The 26,015-nt window shown below is 33.8% G+C and overlaps 1 protein-coding gene across 1 annotated transcript in view; it reads left to right on the top strand.

Annotated features, from left to right (window-relative positions):
* The window catches only part of ZWINT (ZW10 interacting kinetochore protein), a 250,475-nt gene that overhangs the window by 196,905 nt on the left and 27,555 nt on the right, over positions 1-26,015 (top strand). The window contains exon 10 of the transcript XR_010341792.1: positions 21,885-21,943. The gene's annotated coding sequence lies outside the window, so the exon portion shown is untranslated. The remainder of the gene's footprint in view (positions 1-21,884; positions 21,944-26,015) is intronic.

The raw sequence follows: 26,015 nt of genomic DNA, 5'->3' as shown, positions 1-26,015 counted from the left end.
CTAAATATTGGGAGAAAATATTCACACCGTGTATTTGATAAGGGATTGATGTCCAAAATACATAAGAACTTCACACAACTCAGTAATAACAACAAAACCAAAGAAGATTTAAAAATGCACAAAAAGTTTGAATAGGCATTTTTCTAAACAAGACACACAAATAGCCAACCGGTATATGAAAAGGTGTTCAACATTACATATCAATGGGAAAGTACAAATAGAAAAATATTATGAGATATCACTTCACACTCTTTAGAATAGCTATTATCAATGTGTCAAGAGGTAAATGTTGGCAAGAACGTGGTAAAAAGGAAACTCTATACAATTGGTAGACATGTAAATTGCAACAGCCATTACAAAAAATAACATAGAGGTTCCTCAAAAAAACTGAAAATGGAATTACCATATGACCCAGAAATCCTTCTTCTGGTTATGCAGCAAAAGAAAATGAATCAGTACCTTGTAGATATATCTGCCCACCCATGTAATTGCAATATTATTCACAATAATCCAGATATTAGAAAACTGTATGTCCATCTCTGTATGAATAAAGACATTTTGGTGTTCATATATCACAGCATGCTATTTAGGCTTGAAAAAGAAGATACTATCATTTGCAACAAAATGAATAAACCTGAAGAACATTCTGCTAAGAGATTTCTTTATCAGGCATCAAAGGGAAAAGATTGCCTGATAACACTTACATGTGCAGTCTGAAAAAAACAGTTGTCTACATTGGACTAGAGTAGAATGGTACTTACCAGCATCAGGGGATTGGAAGTAACTGGGTGAAGCAGGTTGCTCAATTAGATATTATGATAAATGAATAAGTCTAAAGATCTAAGGTATAGCTTAAAAATCTAATGTGTACTGTAAAGACTATAGAGTTAATATTATTGTACTGTATTTTTAAAAATCTGTTAAGAGAGTAGATTTTAGGTCCTCTTGTCACATAACAAAGGTAAGGATGGAAGGTGATGGACATATTAATTTGCATCTCTAGTCATCATTTTATTGTGTATATGTATATAAAAACATTGTGTTGTACACCTTTAATATACCCAATAAAAATAAAAATAAATAAAATACAAGTGTATATGAAGAAATAAAGAACATTCATTATAACCCACAAAGACAAATTTCCCATGTTACTCCCAACACTACTTAAACATATGATTAAGCTTGGTCATTACTGCCCTTAACAGGATAAATGAAAGAAAAAGACAACTTCGACAATAGAATCCTAAAATATTTTATTAGCTACATATAGTTCACTCTCAAATATTAGATTTATGTAAAATTCACAACCAAATATCACTCAGTATGGGGGAAACCCAAATGCCATTAAGAGGTATTAATAAATGAATAAACAAATTGTAGTATATTCATGCAAGAAAACACTCTTTAGCAATAACAAGAAACCCATGGACTATTACTAAGTACAAGAACATGGATGAAAGTCAAAATAATTTTTCTAAATGTAAGAAACCAGAACCTTTTAAGAATGTGAAAAATCAATATTTACATTTATATAAAATTTTACAAATCCTAAACTAATATATAGTCACAGAAATAAGATCTGTAAAAAAAAAATTGTGCAAGTGTGTTCTAAAATTTAAAATATCTATGTCTTCTGTTTTCACTTTGTGTTTATACTAATACTTCAGTTTTAATTAAACACTGATAGACCTACCAGATTATCTTCATTAAGTCAAAAAACTGATTTTTCTCTGCCTTTTTATGATAAAATAATGAGTCTAATAATTGCTCTCATTCAAAATAAAAGGCAGAAAATTCATTACAAAAATAAAATAATTTTGAATACTTTTACTTATCCAAAATATTTTATTCAGTAAGTAATAATGAAAATTATTTAAATTTAAGATGTAGTTTTTAAAATAGGGCAAAAATAAAATGAATGTGGACATTCAAAGGCTGTCTGTTGCCCACCCAACCCTGCACACAAGCACCTCTTTTGAATGCATTGTAAATTACTTAATTTAAATAGTATGTTTCCATAGTAAATAATTTCTTTTCCTACTATTGGCCTTGCTGTAAGGGAGAAGTTAAACATTTTAAATCACTTTAAATAACTGGTTTTAAGTTTATAACAAAGATAAATAGAACATACAGCTTAGAATGGGATAGTACAGTAATAGAAGGTATAGAAAATTGAAGCTGTCCATATAGTGAGTGAGTGGGCAAATTTCAGAAATCGCCTCTCATGATCCTTACCTGTTGGTATTTATACCTTTGTGTAATTCTCCTCACTTTGTGTTTAGACTTCACTTGGGCACTTATAGCCTCATTATATTGAGAATATAATACTTTTATGTTCAGGATACAAAAGATTGTGGTATTCCTAATACTTCAAGTCATTTTCAAATTTATTGGCATTCTACTTTGCACTCTTGTATTCATGAAGCTCTCTGTCATGTTTTAAGATAGTCCTCATATAGGACTATGTGGCAAGAAGCTGAAAGAGACCTTCAGCCGCAGCTCCTGAGGAAGTGAGGCCTTAATTCAACAGAAACTGAATTTTGCAACAATCATGTGAGTGATCTTGGAAGCAGATCTTCCCCAGTGAAGACTGCAGATGAAACTCCAGCCCTGGCCAACAGTTTTACTGCAAACTTATGAAAATCCCTAAGACATAGGTACCCGACTATGTTCAGTTCCTGACCCACAGAAACTATCAGATAATAAGTATTTACTGTTTTAAGCCGCTGATTTTGAGGATATCCTGTATTGTTGTGCAATAATAGATAACAAATACAGTAAGGAATCAGATAACACATTTAAAACATACCTTATAATGCATTCTCTCCCAATTTTATTTGAGGTTGTATAACCAAACTTAGGTTTGGCTGCTTGCTACTGGAAAAGCCAGACACAAGAAGTCATGTTTTAGTAAGTTACTCGAATCCAAATACAAATTTCTTAGGTATTTTGCCAATATCTTACTAAAACTAGTAGCTGAGTTTTTGAACCCTTGAGGTAATACCATCTAACAGCATCGGAATGCCATCTTTGTTTCTGGGTATTGCCATTAAAAGGCATATAGCATTTGGACCCTTTCTTCATTTGAAATGCAAGAGAAAGCATCGTTTAGATCTAGTATTCAAAACCATCCATAATTTCCAAGCATAGGAATTAGTAAAATGTAAAAGTTAGGCACAGATGAGTGACAGCTCCTAAATCTTATACATACTGATATTTATTTGAGCATGTTTTCTTCACAGGTGGGATGCAGTAATATATGGGATACCTGCAGGGACAAATTAGACCATTCTTCAAAATTTTTTCTAATACAGGTTGTATTTATTCTAAGGCCTTCCTTTTTAATTTTTTTTGGTATCTTGTGTCCCTCATTTATTTCTGTGTGCACAATCTGCATATTTTTGGCCTTGCCTGGGGTCTCATCTACCCAGACACTTTTACTCCCTCGTTTGTAGTTCTCCAGAGAGAAGAGTTTCCTCTTTTTTCCTTGGGATGAGTGATCAGCATGTGCAATTGCAGGACCTGTGCCAGCAGGACCTGTAGGTGAAGCATCTGCTTTTCCCAAGAGAGGGTACCCTGGGCACCTTCAACCCCAACAGAGGGTTTCAATATTCTAGCATACAAAGGAAGCTGTGTCTCTGCTCCGAATCTTCTAGCCCACATTCCAGAGGCTGGAAAAAAGACTTTTATTGCATATTACCAGTGACCTCTGTCACAGGTTCTGCTAGTTTAGTATTTTCTGTCTCTCTAATGTTTAGAACTAAGTTGCACCAGTCAGTATCAATTAGAAATTTAATCAATTTGGTCCCCACTATCAATTGTACCAGGCCCTCCGGGGGGAAGTTATGATTAGCTTTGAAAGATTTAGGGGACCCAATGGGCTTCCTCATTCATTATTGGAATTATAGTTCTGTTCCACCATCTGCTAATGTGCCTTTCCCTTTCATTATCTTTCTTTTTTTCTGATCTTTCTGTTTTTTTCTTCAGTTCGGGTCAGTCAGATTTCCAGTGACTTTCTTCCTAACAGTAAGCACATTGATCATAACCTAGAATCTTGCTCCGACTGCCATTTGCCTTTGATTTTTTTTTCTCTTTGGAGAAAATTATTTCCCACCATTTCCTTGTACATCATGACTTCTTTTAGCTTTCTAGCTCTCTAACATTGCATACTCTAAAGATAATATCCACCAATTGAGAGTTCATCCCAAATGCTCCCTCTTGTTTTGTAGTTTTGTTTTAATATTGGGAACATTCTGTTAGATGAAAGTCATGTTTATTATTCTCATATTTTCAGGAGCCTAGAGATCAGCATAGGTGTATTTTCAGTAAGCCTGGTAAATATGTTGTTCTAAAACTCCAGACAAGTCCTTATCTGCTTTCTGCACAACTGCGTGGACTTTATTTAAACTTTTCTGTTTTGGTGCTCCTTTGTTTAGTCCTGCCAAGATGCATTTTTTTAATATGATCCAGTCAGGGCATTTTCCCGTGATTAGGGCCCTAATTAGAATCCACAGGTGGAACAGCTCCATTGAGGTCAGGAGTTCTATTTGGATTTTCTTGGCAGAGGCCTCAATAAAGCCTCTTCATTGGGTTTACCTATTACCTATTACTAGCCTCTTCTTGTCTTCACTTAAAGGGTGCTCAGGAAAGCCTGTACATCTTCCCATGTAGGTTGGTGAGTAACATAAATAAAGGTGAAAAGGTCAGCCATTTTCTGTAGGTTCTCCCTAAAAGGCGGTTGGAACTTTTCCAATTTGGCAAGTCAAATATTGAGAATGGGCTTTTGGTCCAATAATATTTAGCAGGCTACCCTTGATTATTTAATCCACTGATAGGATACTATCTTAGTGGATATTTCCCTGCTTCAGTCACAGTCATATCCTGACCAAATTGGGTGCCCTGCTATGTCTTAGAAGGGGAGACCATTCTTATTCTCTTGCCATATTGAGGTGAGGCCAACATTCCTAGTACAGAGCCTCATTCATCTGTGCCTAAGGGGCTGGTGCCACTGGTGGAGAGAGATTCCAGGAATTTATAAGGCCGATATCATAATTATCATTTTTCGCTTGATTTTTACTTTCTGGAAAGGGAGAGACTTTCTTCCTGTTCCTCTGTACCATTAACCCAGATTTTTCATGGGCTACCATTATTGTGTAATGGCATAAAAGCCTAGACACCCAACAGAGAGAGACTGGAAAGCTAATAAATCTTGTCTCAAACCAGTTGATACCACGATGTCCTATGTTAGGTACAAATGGCAAGAAAAGTCTCAACAGCAGAGACAGAATTTCTAGTATACACACCTGTTCAGTCCTGAAGGCCATTAACTTTCCAATCACATTTTCTCTGCACCAACAAAACGTTGCAGGCAGCTGACACCATGGTGAGGAGAGGAGAGAGAATCCTCAAGAAAAAGAGTTCTCGGCAGCTGCTGGGACATTCTTAGAATACCAGCTTTGGAGGCAGCTAGCCATGAGCAGCTGGCACTCACAAGTGGTTGTTTCTCTGTTCAGTAGTGTGAACGGGTAAGCCCCAGTGCCCTACCATTGGCCAATGTCTCCATCTGTTGAAAGAAGCAGGGTAGATCACTTGGGGCAAATAGCCACTCATTGGGTGCTAGATAATTGTAACCAAACTCAGATTTGGCTGCTCATCACTCAAAAAGCCAGATATGAGAAGCAAGTGTTGGTGGAAGAAAAGGAGGTTTATTTAAGTGCTAGCAGCCTGAGAATATGACCTAACTCAAGTTTTAAAAAAATCTCAAATTTTAGGCTGGCTACAAAGAACTTAAATGGGAAGGTGGCATGGAAACTATGTGCAGGACTGGTGCAGGGTCCAGATCTTGTCATTTTCTGATGTCTTTCTTGAGTAATAGACCATCTGGAGGTCTAATGGACATCAATGCAGTGGAATCAGGTTATGGATTAACTGCACATTGACTTCTTGGAGGAGGGAAAATTGCAACTGTCATTGCCACTTCATGCTTGGATTGTTTCAGTATTAGCCTTTGATATTCCTAAGCAAACAGGTAGTTAGATATACTTGAAATAAGAAACATACTAAGGGAGGAGCTACTTTTTAAAACAAGAGAACAGATTGTCTGTACCAGTAACAGTTAAAATGTCTTTTATTCAATCAATGCTGTTTGTACTCTATAAATTCCGAAATTAAAGCTTTGCCACTTGCACAAATCCTGTACTAGATGTGCTTTCATTCCTTGGGCAATCAGAATTGTCTTACAAGGCACCTTCCTCAAGGGAAGCCATTATGTTTTCCTCAGGCAATGGAAGATTAATCCTCCAGGATGGCTCATGAGGAGTTTCTTCTACTGAGGAAACTAGGAAAGAAGAGTCATCAGAATTTCAGGGCTCTACATATCCAGCTTTATAATCTTCTTCTTAATGATAAAAGCATGCTTTTAACCTTTAGTTAAATAATGTTTTCATCTTAAATGACAATTAATGTACTATATTTTAACATCTAAAAATAGTCTTTTTTTCTTTCAAAATTATGGGACATATTATTGAGTGAAGTCACTGTTCATTAATATTATACTAAATTATACAAAGTTAATATAGTACAGTCTTTTATTTTAAGGTCCTATTAATTATCAGAACTCACTAATCCAAGAACCAATTCAGAAAATTTATCCTTAAGGTTCTATACCTCTAGAACACTTCTCAATACTAGAATCAATATCCATTAACCCAGGTTCTCCAGAGAAACAGAACCAATAGGAAATTGTATTTATCTATGTAAAAATATAAACCATAATATATTATTGTTATATATTAATATGTAACTTGTATATATAATTTCATATATATAATTTTGCATATATAATTTCATATATATAATTTAATTATCCAATAAATTTTTACTCTACAATTTAATATTTACTAATGAGGATTCTAAATATAAAACCAAATGATTTGCTAACAAACTGCCTACATTTTTTCAGAAACTTAAACCTTAAATCATGACCTTAAACAAACTCATCATGATACGTTTTATTGCAACAATCTGCCTTCCTGGTACTTGTAGAGATTCAATAGTAAACATTCTCTGATAACAACTGGTGATATTGTGATGCCGATATTTGAATGTTACATGCATTGGAGGATGCTCAACCACAGCTTGTATTGCTGAGCACTAAAACCAGTTGTTACTGTGTTAATTAAGCAGTCAGGGTGCCACATAGCTACACAGTAATCTAAATATTAAATATAATATCTGCTTTTAGTCCTATCTATTTCTGCATTCTAGTATTTCTTCAGGGTTTACAATTAATAATCTCTAGCTTCTCATTAAACTCATGGGATTTGTGGGGAAGTTTTTCAATCTCAAGACAAGTGTCTAAGAAATATAGCATTGCTTTTGTAATATGGAGACATATATAGATTAATACAGGTATTTCATTACTTGTTTGATTGCTAACTGATTTGGTTTAGAGACCATATTTCATTATTCTGACACTGGCAACTGTCTTTCCAATGAAGTTTTAGATTGTAAATTCCACTATTGTAATTTTGAGAAAGAAACTACAGAATTATATATATATACACATTGGTACATAAATATATTAATACAAATATAAATTTGAAATTCAGTCCTATTTTAAAACTTTTTAAAAATATTCTTTTTCTGTATTTACTGTGAAAACATTTTAGTTAGATTAAAGATGAAATTCAATTGTCAGCTTCTTATGTTTTCCATGTTAATAAGGACTTGACAATTCCTTTGGTACTTCCTGCCCTATGCACCACACCCATGTCTTTTTCTCTCCCTCTACACACACACTCGGGCGCACACACACACACACACACACACACACCTCTTCTTCCTCTTTCCTCTTTTTCGGTATTATTACCTATAGGCCAGTGGTTTCCAAATGAAAGTTTCAGAAAGTTTTAGCTCTCTATCATCACATGGGGAAAAAATTATAATTGCAATGCAACCTATATTTACTTGCCAATTGCAGGCTAACATCTGTCTTCCTTGGGACAAAGTTTGTATAACTTTAAGATTATACCCTCCCAATTTCTAAGAGTCAAAATCTGCTTTATGAAAATATGATGTTGTTTATGATATGTATTTTGTTTTAGTGTTTTGTTTTACACTGGGGAAAAAAACTAGTATCCATTTTTGGACCCCTTATTTTTCTGAAATCGAATACTCAGAAAATCACTGCATTGTATATTGAAGTTATTTTAGTCCGGGTGCAGGGGCTCACACCTGTAATCCCAGCACTTTGGGAGGCAGAGGTGGGCGGATCACCTGAGGTGGGGAGTCGAGAGCAGCCTGGCCAACATGGAGAAACCCTGTCTCTATTTTTTTAAAAAAGTTCTTTTAGCCTTTGAAATCTTAAAACTTTAGAATCTATATTTTAACTGAGAGTTTGACGACATGGCAGAGTCACAGGATCTGAGTTCCAATTTAAGCTCCATCGCTTCTTTTTTTTTTTATTTCTTTTTTATTTTTCATTGTACTTTGGGCTCTGGGGTACATGTGCACATCCAGCATCCTACAGGATTGTTACATAAGTACATACATGCCACATACCCCCTCTACGTCGCCTACATCAGGCATTTCTCCTGGTGTTATCCCTACACATCTGTCCTGTCCCCCACTGTCCCTCCCCCTCCCCCCCCTCCACCCACCCACCCAGCACAGTGAGTGTTGTTCCTTCCCCTGTGCCCAAGTGTTCTCATTGTTCATCACCCACCTGTAAGTGAAAACGTGGTGTTTGCTTTTCTGTTCTTACGTCAGTTTGCTGAGAATGATGGTTTCTAGATTTATCCATGTCTCTACAAAGGATACAGACTCGTCGTTTTTAATGGCTGCATAGTATTCCATGGTGTATATGTGCCACATTTTCTTTGTCCAGTCTATCATTGATGGGCATTTGGGTTGATTCCAGGTCTTCGCTATCATAAACAGCACCACAACGAACATATGTGTTCATGTGTCTTTATAATCCTTTGGGTATATACCCAGTAACAGGATTGCTGAGTCAAATGGAATTTCTATTTCTAGATCCTTGAGAAATCGCCACACTGTCTTCCATAATGGTTGAACTAATTTACACTCCCACCAACAGTGTAAAAGTCTTCCTTTTTCTCCACATCCTCTCCAGCATCTGTTGTCTCCAGATTTTTTAATGATCGCCATTCTAACTTGTGTGAGTTGGCTTCTAAGCTCTATGATATTGCCTAGATTATCTCTGAGTCTATTTATATGTGAAATGCAAATATTATATCTTAAGCAAATTTATCGCAAATTTGCAACATTGGTTTAATATGTGAAAATCAATCAGTGTAATACAACATATGATAATCTTAAAGTGTCAACTTGAATAGGCAATCAATAAAACACATATTTAGGAGTTGTGAGGGTATTTTTTAGATACGATTAAAGTCTATAATCAGATCACTTTAAGTAAGGGGGAGTTTTCTAGATAATCTGGGAGAAGCTGATTCAATCAGTTGAAAGGTTTTAGAAGCAGAGTTCAGACCTTCCTGAAGAAGAAGAAATTCTGTTTATGGATCATAGCTTTAGCTCTTATTCTAGAGCTTCAGACTATTATTTCTTACAGATGACCTACCGATTTTTGACATGCCTTGTCTGTCTTCACAAATTGTGTATACTTATTTCTCCTAGTAAATTTCATAGTATACATCTCTTCCTAGTTCTGCATATCTGATTGAACCCTAACTAACCAATTACCACCATCTCAATAGAATAAACACAAAAAGCATTCGATCATGTAAACAGAATTGGCAGAAGCATTTGATGAAATGCAACATATTTTCATAACAACACTTAACTAACTTGAGATAGAAGGAACTCTCTTCTATCAGATAAAGAGTATCTATGAAAAACCCACAGTTAACATTATAGTGATGAAAACTTCCTTAGGATCATGAACAAAACCAGATATCTGCTCACACCACTTCTATTCATTTTACTAGGAATTCTAGATAGAGTAAATAAGTAAGGAAAATAAATTAAAAGTATCCAGATTGAGGAAAAAAATTAAAAGGTACAACAATTGTTATTTGTAAATGGCATGTTGTTGTGCATAGAAAATCCTAGGAAATCCTCTTTAAAAATTTGTTGGAATTAAAAAATGACTTTTTATGAACTATGGGATATAAGATCAGTAGACACAAAGGGAGCTGGCAGGATAATACTCCTGATATTGAAGGATCATCCTGATCTGAAACACTGAAATTCCATTGTAGAAATGAACAATGGATAGTCCACAAGTAAAATATCAGTAATTTCCAAAGAGTAGATATACTATAAAACCAGCTTCTTATCAAGCACATTAGGGCAAACCATTAAAACCAAATTAACAAAATAAAGCATCACAAACATGGAAATTAAAAAATAAATGAATGAACAAATAAACTTTATAATTATTGACTCACTAAATAAAACTGTAGTTGCTGAATATTTATATGAATATTTCTATAAAAGATAAATATTTCTATTAAACAGAAACTTAACAATATATTCTAGAAGAAATGGAAATTATGACTAGTAGATCAATTACCACAACAGAATGAAAGAAAACATCAGATTTCTACTCATCCATAAAACATCAATCCCAGGAAGTTTCATACAGACGTTTTTCCAGCTGCACTAATAGATCATATTAATGTCATTTAAGCTAATCCATAATGTAGAAAAATGAAGAAAAACACTGGTACAATTATTTGGAGAAAATAATATTGGTGCCAAAATTTATTGATTAAAAAACTATAAAGGATAACAGATAGTTCCAAATTTTTACATATAATAACCAGTAAATTGTGGAAGACTAATAAAAGGAGTCATGGCACTATCAGATATCAAAGAATTATACTAAGCCACATTAATTAAAAGAAACATAGCTTTAGCTCATAAATACTAAGTCCAGAAATATACTAAAATGCTTAATTTAGTTATCATACAATATAATAATGGGATTGATCACTTGAAACAACTTTTCGAAAAGTGAGAAAATTATGGATATACCAATAAAAAGCATTGGGACAATTAACTGTTTATATGGAATTTTTTTATAAAAAGTAGTCATCAATCTGCACATGAGTATACACTTACAAATAAATCACAAGGCATAATTTTTTTAAAAAAAGCACAAATAATGGGATGTTAAACAGAAAAGGGATATATACATGCACACGTGTGTTCTCTAGATTTCATTTTAACTGGGAATAGTTGCACTTTTAGGTCAATTATCACCTTGATGTCAAAGGTAACTACACTTGTTCTTAAATGCTGATTAATTTTTTAAGCAAAATTTGGAGCATCAAAATTGTGCAGGCCTGTGTGTGTGTGCATGCACACACTGAGTGTTAGTGTTTTAAATTTTGTGTTTCAATTTTTGGGATGATGTCTGTAACTGGTAACAAAAATATCATCTATTTTAAAATATTTAAGATGGAGATTAAACATTGTTATTTCCACAAATAATTTAAGTTTTGGATACTCTTGCTGGTGTGGCCTTAGTGTTTATCAATTAATTCAAAATATATATTAATACAAAAGTAAGATAATTTAAGATACTAAAATTAGACATTCAATTTTATGGATTGCTATTCACCAATGACAGACCAACAGAGAGCCAAATCATGAGTGAACTCCCATTCACAATTGCTACAAAGAGATTAAAACACATAGGAATACAGCTAACAAGGGATGTGAAGGGCATCTTCAAGGAGAACTATAAACCACTGATGAAGGAAATAAGAGAGGACACATACAAGAAAAACATTCCATGCTTAGGAAGAATGGTTAGGAAGAATCAATATCATGAAAATGGCCATAATGCCCAAAGTAATTTATAGATTCAATGTTACACCCATCAAGCTAACATTGACTTTCTTCACAGAATTGGAAAAGAAAACCCTTAAATTTCATATGGAACCAAAAAAGAGCCCACATACCCAAGACAATCCTAAGCAAGAGAAACAAAGCTGGAGGCATCACACTACCTGACTTCAAACTATACTACAAAGCTACAGTTATCAAAACAACATGGTACTAGTACCAAAACAGAGCTATAGACCAATGGAACAACACAGAGGCCTCAGAAACAATACCACACCTCTACAAGCATCTGATCTTTGACAAACCTGACAAAAACAAGCAATGGGGAAAGGATTCCCTATTTAATAAATGGTGTTGGGAAAACTGGCTAGCCATATGCAGAAAGCTGGTACCTGATCCCTTCCTTGCAGGTTATACAAAAATTAACTCCATATGGATTAAAGATTTAAACATAAGACCTAACATCATAAAAACCCTAGAAGAAAACCTAGGCAATACCATTCAGGACATAGGCATAAGCAAAGACTTCATGACTAAAACACCAAAAGCAATGACAACAAAAGCCAAAATAGACAAATGAGATCCAATTAAACTTAAGAGCTTCTGCACAGCAAAGAAACTATCTTTAAGGTGAGCTGGCAACCAACAGAATGGGAAAAAAATTTTGCAATATACCCATCTGACAAAGGGCTAATGTCCAGAATCTACAAAGAACTTAAACAAATTTACAAGACAAAAACAATCCCATCAAAAAGTGGGCAAAGGATATGAACAGACACTTCTCAAAATAAGACATTTATACAGCCAACAAACATGAAAAAAAGCTCATCATCACTGATTATTAGAGAAATGAAAATCAAAACCACTTTGAGATACCATCTCACACCAGTTAGAATGGCGATCTTTAACAAATCAGGAAACAACATATGCTAGAGAGGATATGGAGAAATAGGAATATTTTTACACTGTTGGTGGGAGTGTAAATTAGTTCAACCATTGTGGGAGACAGTGTGGTGATTGCTCAAGGATCTAGAGCTAGAAATACCATTTGGCCCAGCAATCCCATTATTGGGTATATACCCAAAGGATTATAAATCATTCTATCATAAAGACACATGCACACATATGTTTATGTGGCACTGTTCACAATAGCAAAGACTTGCAACCAACCAAAATGCCCATCAGTGATAGACTGGGTAAAAAAAAAAAATGTAGCACATATACACCATGAAATACTACACAACCATAAAAAAGAATGAGTTCTTGTTCTTTTACCAACATGAATGAAGCTGGAAACCATCATTCTCAGCAAACTTACACAAGAACAGAAAACCAAATACCACATGTTCTCACTCATAAGTGGGTGTTGAACAATGAGAAAACATGGACACAGGGAGGGGAACATCACACACTGGAGCCTATTGAGGAGTGGGGGGCTAGGGAAAGGATAGCAGGGGGTGGGGGGCTATGGGAGGGATAGATTTAGGAGAAATACCTAATATAGATGACTGGGGGATGGAGGCAGCAAACCACCATGGCATGTGTACACCTGTGTAACAATCCTGAACATTCTCCACATATAATCCAGAACTTACAGTATCATAAAAAACAAATTGAAATTAAAAACAATTTCCTAACATTGGTAACAGATATAAATTCACATATTACAGAAGTAGAAAACTCTGGAAGTCAAAGATTAAAAATACAAAACAAACAATGTCTAGTGCATCAAAGTCAAACTTCTGAAATCCAATTAAAAAAATTGAAAACAATCAGAAAGTAAGTAATGTTACATACAGGAAAATAATGATTTGAGTAGCTGTTTACTTCTCATCACAAATTAGGAGCAAGAAATCAGTGAATCAGTATCTTTAGTATAGTGAACCAAAAAATTTCTAACCAAAAATATTATATTCCTTGACAATATCTTGCAAGAAGGAAGGGGAAATCTCTTTTAATATAAACTAAACAAAATGTATAACCATCTAATGGAAACTTCTTCAGTTGAGAGAAAATTATACTGGGAAAAAAAATTTATGACTCCATGAAGAAATTAGGGGCATTCAAAAAGATACTCATATGTATAAATGGAAAAAGAAATCTTGCCATCTTAATTTATTTAGTATACACATGACTACAAAGAGACACAATAGTTCCCTCTTAAGTGTATGACATGTAAATGTTATATGTATTGTAATGTATTATCTAAATAGATCATTGAAATTACCTACATTTTACATAAAGTGATACAATATTAATGGTAAGTAGCCATCATTAATATAAGAGAAAATGACATATTTTAATCCATAGAGTAGCTATTATTAAAAATAATTGAATATGTTATTAGTAAACATAAATAGCAAACAGTAATTAAATTCCAAAAATATGCATGTCAACCAAAAGAAGACAAAGAATAAAGAGGAGAATGAAAATTTGAGAAGTAAAATGGAAAAGACATAAGGAGATGGTAAACATAAATCTAACCATATGAATCTTTCAATTAAATGTTAATGCAGTATAACAATCCAAATAAATGGCAAAATGTTCCAAACTACAGATAGCTTAGATGACTCTGAATAGGATAATGGATAAATGAACTTTGGTACATCCATGTAATGCAATACTAATTGATAATATAAAGTTATAATCTACTAATATATTAGGCAATCTGAACACATGATGCTGAGAGAAAGAATGCTTAGAAAGAAAACCAATAAATTGTGTAATGACATAGTGAGGAAATCACAGAAGTTCCATTCTGGTCACCTTCAAGTCACTATCTACACAAAAATAAACATCTTTCTAACATTTAGCAGCCTTAACCTGCTTTGTTTGTGATAAAACTTCCAATGTTTAGCATCTTACAATACTTATCCCTCTGTGTCTGATTCACTTACAATTTTTCATTAATACTGTTGCTGAGAGTTACTATTCATTTGTTTTCATGGCTGTAGAGTGATTTAATTCATGAGTAAACCTAACACATTTATTATTTTTTCTGTTAATAGGCATTTGACAAGTTTACAGTTTGAACTGTTATGAACAATGCTAATATAAACATTTACAATATGAACAATGCTAATATAAACATTTACAATAAATGTAAATGTTTGTACATGTATTTTACACATATGTAATCATTATAGTGGGATGTATACCTAGGAGTGAAATTGTTGTGTCATGGGATTTGTATATGTCACTTCTTAAGTCAATGGCAGTTTTATGATGCAATTTTATCAATTAAAAATTTTGTCTGCTGCAACAATGTTTTTTGAGGTGCTGTACATTGTTGCCCAAACTTGATATTTAGTACTTTCTTTACTTTAGACACTATTTTACAGGTCATATTGTATTGTAGCTTTATTTTGCATATTCCTGTTGACTAATGAATTTGAGAATTTATTTTATGTTGATATCTAGTTAATCTAATATCATTTATTACCAAGTTCAGAGTTTTCACTGTAATTATCATTTTACCATAAGTCATGTGGATGAATATATGTGGGTCCATTTATAAGTGGCCTATTATTTTTCTATCCCTACATCAATCATATATTGTTCAATGAAACAGCTTTAAAATTGTTATTATTCACAAAGTGCTTTATCATGAAAATTTAGAAATAACTTGTATCTTTACATACATAGATATTCACACACTGATATGTTTTGGCTGTGTCCGCACCCAAATCTCATCTTGAATTATAATTCCCATAATCCCCATGTGTCATGGGAGGGATTAAATGAGAGGTAGTTTAATCATAGGGGCATTTAGTCTCATGCTGTTCTTGTGATAGTGAGTTCTCATAAGATCTGATGGTTTTAAGAGGAACTTCCCCCACCTTTTGCTCAGCACTTCTCCTTGCTGTCACCATGTGAAGGAGGACATGTTTGCTTCCCTTTCTGCCATAATTTAAATTTCCCAAGGCCTTCCTAGCCATGCAGATCTGTGAGATTTCTTCAATTTATTTCCATATATGTGATGGTTTCAATGCTAATATAAATAACATTATATATAAATATTCATTTTTCCTTAGAATATTATTGACAGGTATTCTTTTTCACTTTAATTTAATTTTCTAATATTAAACAAACTGTAATAAAACTTGCTTGATCAGGATTTGTAACATGTATATGTCAGTGGAATCAATTTTTTAAATTTCATGCAGGATAGGATTTTTCATCTGTATTTATAAAAATATTGTTTTGTAATTTATGGCTTTTACAATCTTTGTCATTTATTTCTTTTGTTATACTGAATATATTTCATTTTATAAATTAATAATTATAACACAAACACAATAGTTATATTAACAGTAGGCAAAAACTTGAGCTGACACTTTATAAAGAATAAAGTTATATAAAAATAGACATGCAAAAGCACATGAAAAACAAAAGAGCATCATTTTCATTATGGAATTGCAAATTAAACTGCAATAATATAGAACTTCATACTTATTTTGTCCAGATTGGGAAGTGACCACACAGAAAATTTTCAATTTACCCTCCCTTTTGGGCTTTAGAATCTCATTTGATATTCTCTCGTGCTCACTTCAAGTGGCTTTGAAGCATACCACTTTGTTTTTCTATGGTTTTGGCTTAATTCCTTAACTTCCAAGTCTCCTCAATTTTCATAATTCCTTAAAGGACCTAAAGGAAAAACCTTGGACTAAGCCAGTGCCAAGAATGGGGTTATGACTTCCAGGTCAAATGTAGATTCTCAGCCCTTCTTTGAAAGCTTCTTGCCTCTTTGAAATTTATTTCCTCTTAAACACTGCTGTATCAGAAATTTCATAGGGAAGTTGAAAAAATCCAAATGCTTTATTCTGTATCTAACAGTGCAGTGAGGGTGAGATAACGATTTTAAGAGATTATATTTTGACCTTCATGAAGCATTACCACTATGAAAGACAAAGATGTAACCAAGTCAACCACAAGACAAATGTTTCATAAAAATAAAAGTGCATAGTCTTCCCTGTAAAGTATTTTCCTACTTTTAATATGATTATATTTAGCCATTTTGTTAACCTCATTGAGCTTCATCCATCACATACATTTCATTTTTCTCTCAGGAAAAATTTGAGAGATAAGAATTTTAATGTCTAATAATTTTTTTTTTTTGCAATTGGAATAGAGATTCTTTAAGAATTGACTGTTAATATTAATGACAGTTCAAAAATTAACACCAGACAAGAACATTAAAACAGTTTTGTATATATGAGCATTTGTACAGGACATTTAAATATATCATGGTTAAATCCCATGTAAGAAAATTACTTCCTTTCTTTCCTCTTTAAGTAAATCTGTGAAAGAAGCAGATGGCATAGCCCAATTATTAGCAGCTGGCACAAGAGGTAAAAAAGGAGAAAAAAATTAAGGGCTATTGAATGCTAGGGAGTAATATCCATTCTGGCACACAGGGAATTAACAATGAACCTCTAGTTAATTTTAATGAGTATGCGTGGCCAATCTGGAAATTTTCACATTGAATCAGCACAAAGTTATGTAACACAGGTGTTTAATTGCCAATTGATTTAACATTTAATCTGAATGAATTAAAAAAAAAGAAATAAAAATTTTCCACTTGCAAAGATAGAAAGTTCTAGGAAACAAAATCATGTTAAATTAGACATATTTAAGAAAAGTTGGAAGCCAGGCATGGTGGCTCACACCTGTAATCCCAACACTTTGGAAGGCTGAAGCAGGAAAGTTGCTTGAGTGGAGGAGTTCAAGATCAGCCTGGGCTAAATAGTGAGGCCCCATTTAAGAAAAAAAAAAAAAAAGAAGAAGAAAAGAAAGGAGGAAAACAAAGAAAAAGAAAAAGAAAGAAAGAAAATAAATACTTAAGAAAAATTGTCCAGGCGAAGTTAACCATGCCTGCATGCCTGTAATCCCAATACTTTGGGAAACTGAAGTGGGAAGATTGCCTGAAGCCAGGAATTCGAGACCAGACCAGTCTAAGCAACATAACAAGATCCCATTTCTACCAAATAAAAGAAATAAATATTTAGGAAAATTTGAGGGGTGTCTAAGTAAAACGTAATTTCATCTAATAATTTTATATCTATATATATGCTTTTGTTTCCAAAGCAATAATACCAAATATTTAACATTTTCTAATGTCAGTATTTTGTATTGTGTATGATTCAATTTATAATATTATTAATTTTTATTCAAATATATTCTATAGAATGAAATTTATTTTCTGATAGTCACTAGAACTTTCTTTATTAATTAGTTTGCAATAGGATGGTTCCAATATACGTGGGACATGCATCATGAGTTTAAATGAATTTGTGATTTGTATTTTGTTCATTGAGGTTGCAACTTTTTATCTTGCTATATAACCCAGGGTAGAAGCAAGTAAGCACAGCACTGACCTTACGTAGGCTGTCTTTTGCCAATTAAATTTATCTAAACATTTTTGCTATTTTTGTATACAAGATACACAGGAATTCCAAGAAACTTGATATCACATCATGGCAACTCCAAAGAGTTACTTTATTCAGTTTCTGTTTTATAAGAAATTAAAGAGTTACCTCATGGTGACTTTACAGCTTCTGATTTTATTACATATACCCTTATGTGTATGAAAATTAATTTGCTTTCAGAAGCTAGACTTTATTCTATTGCTCCTTTTTCCTCATTTGTCTGAGCAGTTATAATTATACATGATTTAGTATTTTAAAAAATTCATCATTTGTTCACCCATCTTAAAAAATTACATTCATCTGGAGTTGGCAAAACCTGCATTGAGAATATGTGATTAGCTTTTTCACAGGAAAGTTAAATATTGATTATATAAAAGATGCGTTTATTCAAGATACACATTTCTGTAACTATCAATTGTGTGGTTAGATCATTTCTACAGCCATACAAACATGGATTTGGAATAATTATATGTCCTCTTCCAGTACACACCTTCATAGGCTATTTGGCCTATCTGAAACTGATTTCTGATATACAGTAGAGATATAATGTGTCTTTTTAGTATAAAAGGAAACAAAGAGGGCCGGGCATCGTGGCTCATGCCTGTAATATCAGTACTTTGGGAGGCTGAGGCGGGCAGATCTCTGGAGGCCGAGGCGGGCAGATCCCCTCAGGTCAGGAGTTTCAGACCAGCCTGGCCAACAAGGCGAAACCCCGTTTCTACTAAAAATACAAAAATTAACCGGGCGTGGTGGCGTGCACTTGTAATCCCAGCTGCTCGGGAGACTGGAGAATCGCTTGAAACCTGGGAGGTGGAAGTGGAGGTTGCGGTGAGCCCAGATCATGCCACTGCACTCCAGCTCAGGCAACAGAGCGAGACTCCATCTCAAAAAAACAAACAAAACAAACAAACAAACAAACAAAAAGAAAACAAACAAAGAAGAAAAAAAAAACCAAGGAGACAAAGAATAGACTGTGTCTGTAACTTAAGAACTAACACTGTGTCTTCCGTTTCTCATACTTTAGCAAGCAAGGGAATCACTTGAAGACAGTGTATTATTTTGGTTTCCGAATGTTATGCTTCTGATTTAATAGGTCTGTTTTACAGCTTGGCAATTTCATAGTTAATAAGCACCTCATACGACTCTGATGTATGTGGCCAATAAGCCAGAAAATATGTTAACCCAGAAAAGATGCTGTTTATTTTCAGAGAAAATAAAAGTAAAGTTAGCTTTGTAGAGATTCTAAAAAGAAAAGTGAATCTCCAATATTCTGGTTACTCAAGTTAAGAAAAAATAATAAATAAATTTAAAATCTATCTTCAGATAAAACAGTTCTTTTTGAGGACAAACCATACTCGTCTTTACTAAGAGAGTTATTCTTCTTTGCCTCTTTATTTCAAGCACTAGTGTTTTAAATTAATAAATGTAAACAGAACTTTGCATTAATGTGAGAGCCAGCAGATTTATTTGTATAGTTCTTATAAAGAGCATATATTAGAAACGAAATGTTATGTTTCTGAGATTCACATATGCAATGAACATGAATAATTTGCTCAAGAAGCAGGCATAAAATAAGCTATTATTTCTGCTCTTAAGACTTTATTTTTTAAATAAAAATATTTTTGGCTTAGCCATGTTCTGTATTAGAATTTACTAAATAAAATCTAGGAAAGCACAGGCAGCAAAAGCAAAAGTAGACAAATAGGATTGACTCCAACTAAAAACTCTGTACAACCAAGAAAACAACAAGTGAAGACAACCAATAGATTGGGAGAAAATATTTGCAAACTATACAACTGATAAGGTTAATATACAATACATATAAGAAACACAAACAGTTCAGTAACAAGAAAGTACATATCCCAATAAAAAATGGACAAAGGACCCAAATGGCCATTTCTTAAAAAGAAAACATACAAATGACCAAGAGATATATGAAAAAAAAAATGCTGAACCTAACTAATTCTCAGGAAATTGCAAATTAAAATTACAATGGTATATCACTTCACACCTGTTAGAATGCTACTATCAAAAAATGAAAGATAAACTGGCTTGGCAAGGATTTGAAGATAAGACAGGCCTTGCACACGATTGGTGGAAATGTAACTTAATACAGCCATTATGAAGAAACGTATGGCAGTCCACAAAACACTAAAAATAGCATCATTAGATGATCCATCAATGCCTCTACTGTGTATATAACCAAACAAATTGAACTCAGTTGTGAAAGATATATCTGCACTCCTATGTACTTTGCAGCATTAGTCACAATAGCCAAGATATGAAAACAACCTAAATGTTCACCAGGGAATGAATGGATAAAGAAAATGTGGTATATAATCACAATGTGACACTACTCAGCCTTAAACAGGAAGGAACTCTTGTTATTTTCAACAACATGGATGAAGCTGGAACACATGTTATGTGAAATAAGCAAGGCACAAGAAGACAAATCCAGTATGATTTCACTTATATGTAGAACGGAACAAAGTCAAACTCATACAAGTAGTTAGTATAATGGTGGTTACCGAAAGCTGGGGCAGGAGGCGGGAGGAAAATAGATGTTAATCAAAGGATTACAGTTAGAGAAGAGAAATAAATTTTAATAATCTACTGCAAAGCATGCTGAATAGAGTTAGTAATAATATAGGCTATATTTTAAAATTGATAAAAGCATATATTTTAAATGTTCTTGCCACAGGTATGAATGTGAAGTGATGGATATGTCAATTGGCTTGATTTATTCATCCCACAATATATACATATATTAAAACATCACATTGAACTCCATAAACTTTTACAGTTATTATTTATCAAAATTAATAAAAGAATGTGATCATGTGTGATCTGTAATCCAAGGTTTATATAGTCTCAGATATTATATAGTAAGCTCCAAACCCATCATACCAGGAGTCTGAAATAATTTCTAACTTCTCGTTTGCTCGACAGATTTTAAAATTCTGTTTTTACAGGCTGGGCACAGTGGGGTGGCTAACACCTGTAATCATAGCACTTTGGGAGGGCGAGGCAGGCAGATCATTTGAGGTCAGGAGTTCAAAACTAGCCTAGCCAACATAGTGAAACCCCATCTCTACTAAAAATACAAAAAAAAAAAAAAATAGCCAGGTGTAGTGGCAGGCACCTGTAATCCCAGCTACTTGGGAGGCTGAGGCAGGAAAATTGCTAGTACCTGGGAGGTGGAGGTTGCAGTGAGCTGAGATCATACCACCACACTCCAGTCTGAGTGACAGAGTGAGACTCCATCTCAAAAAAAAAAAAAAAATTCTGCTTTCACTCTTAAATTATAATGGTCATAATATTTAGCTTAATCATATAAAGTATTTAAGTTTGTCTTGTTTGTGCTTCTTCATTCCCAAGAAAACAGAGATCGTGTGTGTGTGTATGTATGTGTGTGTGTGTGTGTTTATTGTTTGTTTGGTGAAGTTCTCTAAATGTGTTTCTTAGATAATTGAACTGGTAGCATTGCTTAGCATAAATTAAAATATGTTTTCTATGAATGTAGGTAATTAAAGCATATAAAGATGTTTAAGAAAATGCTATCAAGTTCAATTTGGAAAACAGTGGTAGAACTTTATCCTTTTAATTATTTTTCTTCAGGATTGGTACTGCAGCTTCTACTGTTGAATCAGTGGGGGACTTAATGCAGATGAATTTGGGTAAGTCCAGTTTTAGGAAGTACTAAAATTATTTTAGAAATATATTGAGAATTATGTGGTAATTATATAAAAAATTATTGGTTATTTTATCCTTATAAGAAAATATGGTTAGCCTTCCTCAATGATACTGGATATACTTTATCCGATAATTTTGTCTGTTGCCTAGCATAGTGCTTACAATGTAGTGAGCACTGAATAAGTTTTTATTAAATAAATGTGAAATGATCATATTTATATACAATTTCTTAAACAACATTTTTGAATAACTCTTTTATTGCATCAATTCTTAGAAAATGATGGAAAGTACAGACTATGTAACACACACTAACTTTAATTTCTGTCTAATTTCTCAGTCTCCTATAAAGGAGTAATGTGTATAACATATCACCTAATTGATCACATTATGTTTGTGCTCTGTGGTCTTCACTGAATTTGATTTGAATTTAAATATGAATGTATGTCTTTAATCTAGCCTCAGCATCGTTTGTTGAAGAGACTGTTCTTTCCTCAGTAAATGGACTTGGAACCCTTGTCAAAAATCAGTTGACTACATATTTATAGGTTATATTTCTATATTCTAAATTCTATTACATTAGTGTCTGCATTAGTGTCTATGTCAGTGAAATGGGGCAGATTCTCTTGTTCCTCTTGCAGGGCATGCAATGGTGATGCGGTTTGCTTCTTCAGTGCCCCACTGCTCAGACCTGTAGGGGAGCATACAGATGGGCAGGCTGTGGGGCTCCAACCCCACGGCAGTGTTTAGGGGTGAATGTTTATAGCTGAAGCCCCACTGGGCATGTGTTAAAAGGTGCTCTTTTTAGTTTGCTGTCTATAGGCGACTTGTGTTAACCAGCTCAATTAAACCCTCTACTTTGTTGCAAGCTTAGAGGGCTTTCTGGATCCTGGGTTCTTGCCTTGGTGTACTAAGAGAATCAGATTACACAAGGGCTTGGAGAATGAGGGTAAAGTTTTATTGAGTGGTAGTAGCTCTCAGCCAATGAGGAAGCCAGAAGGGAGATGGTCTTCTCTTGGAGTTGGGCCACTCAACGACCCGGCTGTCCTCCCACTGCTCCTGCCAGACTCCACCTCCACGCTCTGGGTTGATGGCCTGCTGGCAAGCCGGCATCTGTCACTGTGCTCTTCTGCTGGCCAGCTCCCCTTGACGTCCTCTTACTGTCCAGTTGCTTGTGTCTTCTTCTGCCAGTTCATGCCTCTTGACATCCAGCCGCTTCTGTCTCTGCCTTGCTAGGATCTTGGTTTTCTACAGGACTTGGATGGAAGCCTGGCAAGCCAGGGTGGTCTTGGAAAATGCAACGTTTGGATGCAAAAGCCGGTGTGCCTGTCCTCACCTAGGACCCTGGTGGTGGAGCCCTAGCCAGAGACCCGCCTTTCTCTACCCAGCACTTCCCTGGCCCCTCCCATAGCATCAGCACCACATTATTTTGATTACTATGGCTTTGCAGTAAGGTTTAAAATTAGGGAGTGGTGGGGTGTGGTCACAAATGCCTGTAATCCCAGCTACTCACTACCAGGAGGCTGAGGCACAAGAATCTCTTGAACCCAGGAGGTGGAGGTTGTAGTAAGCTGAGATAGTGACCCTGCACTCCAGCCTGGGTGACAGAGTGAGACTCTGTCTTAAATAAATAAATAAATAATAAAATAAAATTAGGGAGTGTGACTCCTCCAACTCAGTTAGTTTTCAATACTGTTTATTCTGGGTCCCTTGCAGTTCCATTATGAAATTGAAGATGTTTTTTATGTATATGCAAAAAACAGTTGGAATTTTAATGGCAATTGCACTGAATCTGTTTATTACTGTAGGTAGTGTTGGCCTCAAGACATACATAGATAGATGATAGATAGATAGATAGATACTCTTATTACTTGTAGTAATGTTATGTATAGTTGCTGCAAACATTAAATTAGCAATACTGAATAATTTCTCCTTGAAGAAATAGGGTTAGGTTCCAGTGAGCATAAACCCAAAACATTTTTGTCAACCAATCAACACATAACTGGTTTTATGTGTGTTTCTATTTTAAAATACATTATTTAATATGCATTGTTAATTCAGTAATATTGAACGCATAGCCAGCAGTACTATAACTCATGCCTAAACAAAGCTTATTTAATATACATATTTTCTCTGCCTTCTTGTATGTGTGAACAGCAGACAGCACTCAGTTGTATGTTTAGAGGGCATTTTAAGCAACAAAGTCAACAAAAATAGCACAAAAAACAGGGGACTAAATGGACTACAAAAGAGTACATGTTTAGAGTATTAGAACCAAAACAAGAAGAAAGAACACCACTTTATTCTACTTCAGCTCAGAAAATGTGAGTTGGGTGATTCAAATTTTTCACTGCCTTGCATATGTCAATAATGACTGCAATAAGGCTACAAGTAGTATTGCCTTTAAGGGATAGATACATTTTAATGTGTAGGGGACTTTTGAAATATGGAATCTATGAATAGTGAGAATCAACTATATAGTGACAAATAAATACATATACACACATGTATTTTTATAGGTATTTACATAGAAATTTATAGCTTTTCCTGTGTGTGTGTATAATTACACACACATGAATGAACAGATGGAGTTTTATTAGGAGGTTTTAAACATGAGTTACTTGGGACAGAAAAGTGTGAGGGGAGAAGAAATACAATCAGAAATGAAGAAAAGAAAATAGTGTACTTCAAAAAGAGCTAGTGGCATTTATGATATTATGACATAAACAATTACTTATTAAAATTCTAATCATTAGATTATGTAAAGTTTGATAGTCTTGATTAAAGTCTTTCAAGTTTTTGTGTTTTAAAATGCTTTAATTTGTAAAGCAAACATTTACACATGTAGAGAAAAATAAATAAGCAAACATCTTCATAGTTGCACTTTTTTCTGGAGGAATAAAGAGTGACAAACATCTGTGAGTCATTGTTAATAAGAAATAAATAGTAGTCATAACAATGCATATATTAGGGCTCCATCTACAATAATAGGATATATACATTCATGTAGAGTTACAATGGATAGAAGAATATACACTATATGGATATGAAGTTTTACCTCAATGCATGAAAGGAGTGAAGTGAATTTGAAAAATTATTGCCATAGTTTACTCCCTATATTTGTGTGTTACTTGAATAATTACATTGAAATTCATATTTTTAAAATTTAATAGTTTTCTATGTTTTTGTTTATAGATAAAATGGTCATATATTTTTAAAATGAATGATGGTGGGTGGATATCAACTTTTCTTAATATGATTTTTTAAATTCTAATTGATACATAATTATACATATTTATAAAACACATATTTCAGTAAATGCACACAATATGTAGTGATCAAATTTAGGTTATTGGTATATGCGTCACCTTAAATGTTCATAATTTCTTTGTGCTGAGAACATTCAAATTCCTCTCTGCTTGCTATTTTGAAATATATAACAAATTGTTACTAGCTTTAGTCAACTGTACTATGCTATAGAACACTAGAAAGTTATTTTCTTATCTAACTGTAATTTTGTGCCCATTAAACAACATTTCCCTATCTCCCCTTGCCACCTACCCTTCCCTTCCTCTGATAACCAATATTCTAATACCTACTTTTGTGACATCAACTCTTTTAGCTGCCACATATGAGTGAGAACATGCAGTATTTATATTTCTGTACCTGGTTTATATCACTAAATACAATGTCCTCCACAAATGGCAAGATTTCATTCGATCTTTTCAATGTATTAACTTTCTTTCCTTTGGATATATATTCAGTAGTGAAACTGCTGGATCATATGATATTTCTATTTTTAGTTTTTTGAAGAACAGTCATATGTTTTTCCATAATGGCTATAATAATTTACATTTTCACCAACAATGTATAAGAGTTTTCTTTTTCTACATTCTTGCCAATACTTATCTTTTGTTCTTTAGGTAATACCATTCTAAGAGTTATGAGGTGATATCTTATTGTGGTTTTGATTTGCCTGTTCCTGATGGTTAGTAATGTTTAGCATTTTTTAATATACCTGTCATTTATATGTCTTCTTTGAAGAAATTCCTCTTCATG

The sequence above is a fragment of the Aotus nancymaae genome, unplaced genomic scaffold, assembly GCF_030222135.1.
Source record: "Aotus nancymaae isolate 86718 unplaced genomic scaffold, 86718_ANA_hifiasm-v0.15.2.pri h1tg000010l, whole genome shotgun sequence".
NCBI lineage: Eukaryota > Metazoa > Chordata > Mammalia > Primates > Aotidae > Aotus > Aotus nancymaae.
The sequence above is the reverse complement of the archived record's forward strand: the minus strand, read 5'-3'. Positions and strand labels throughout refer to the sequence as shown.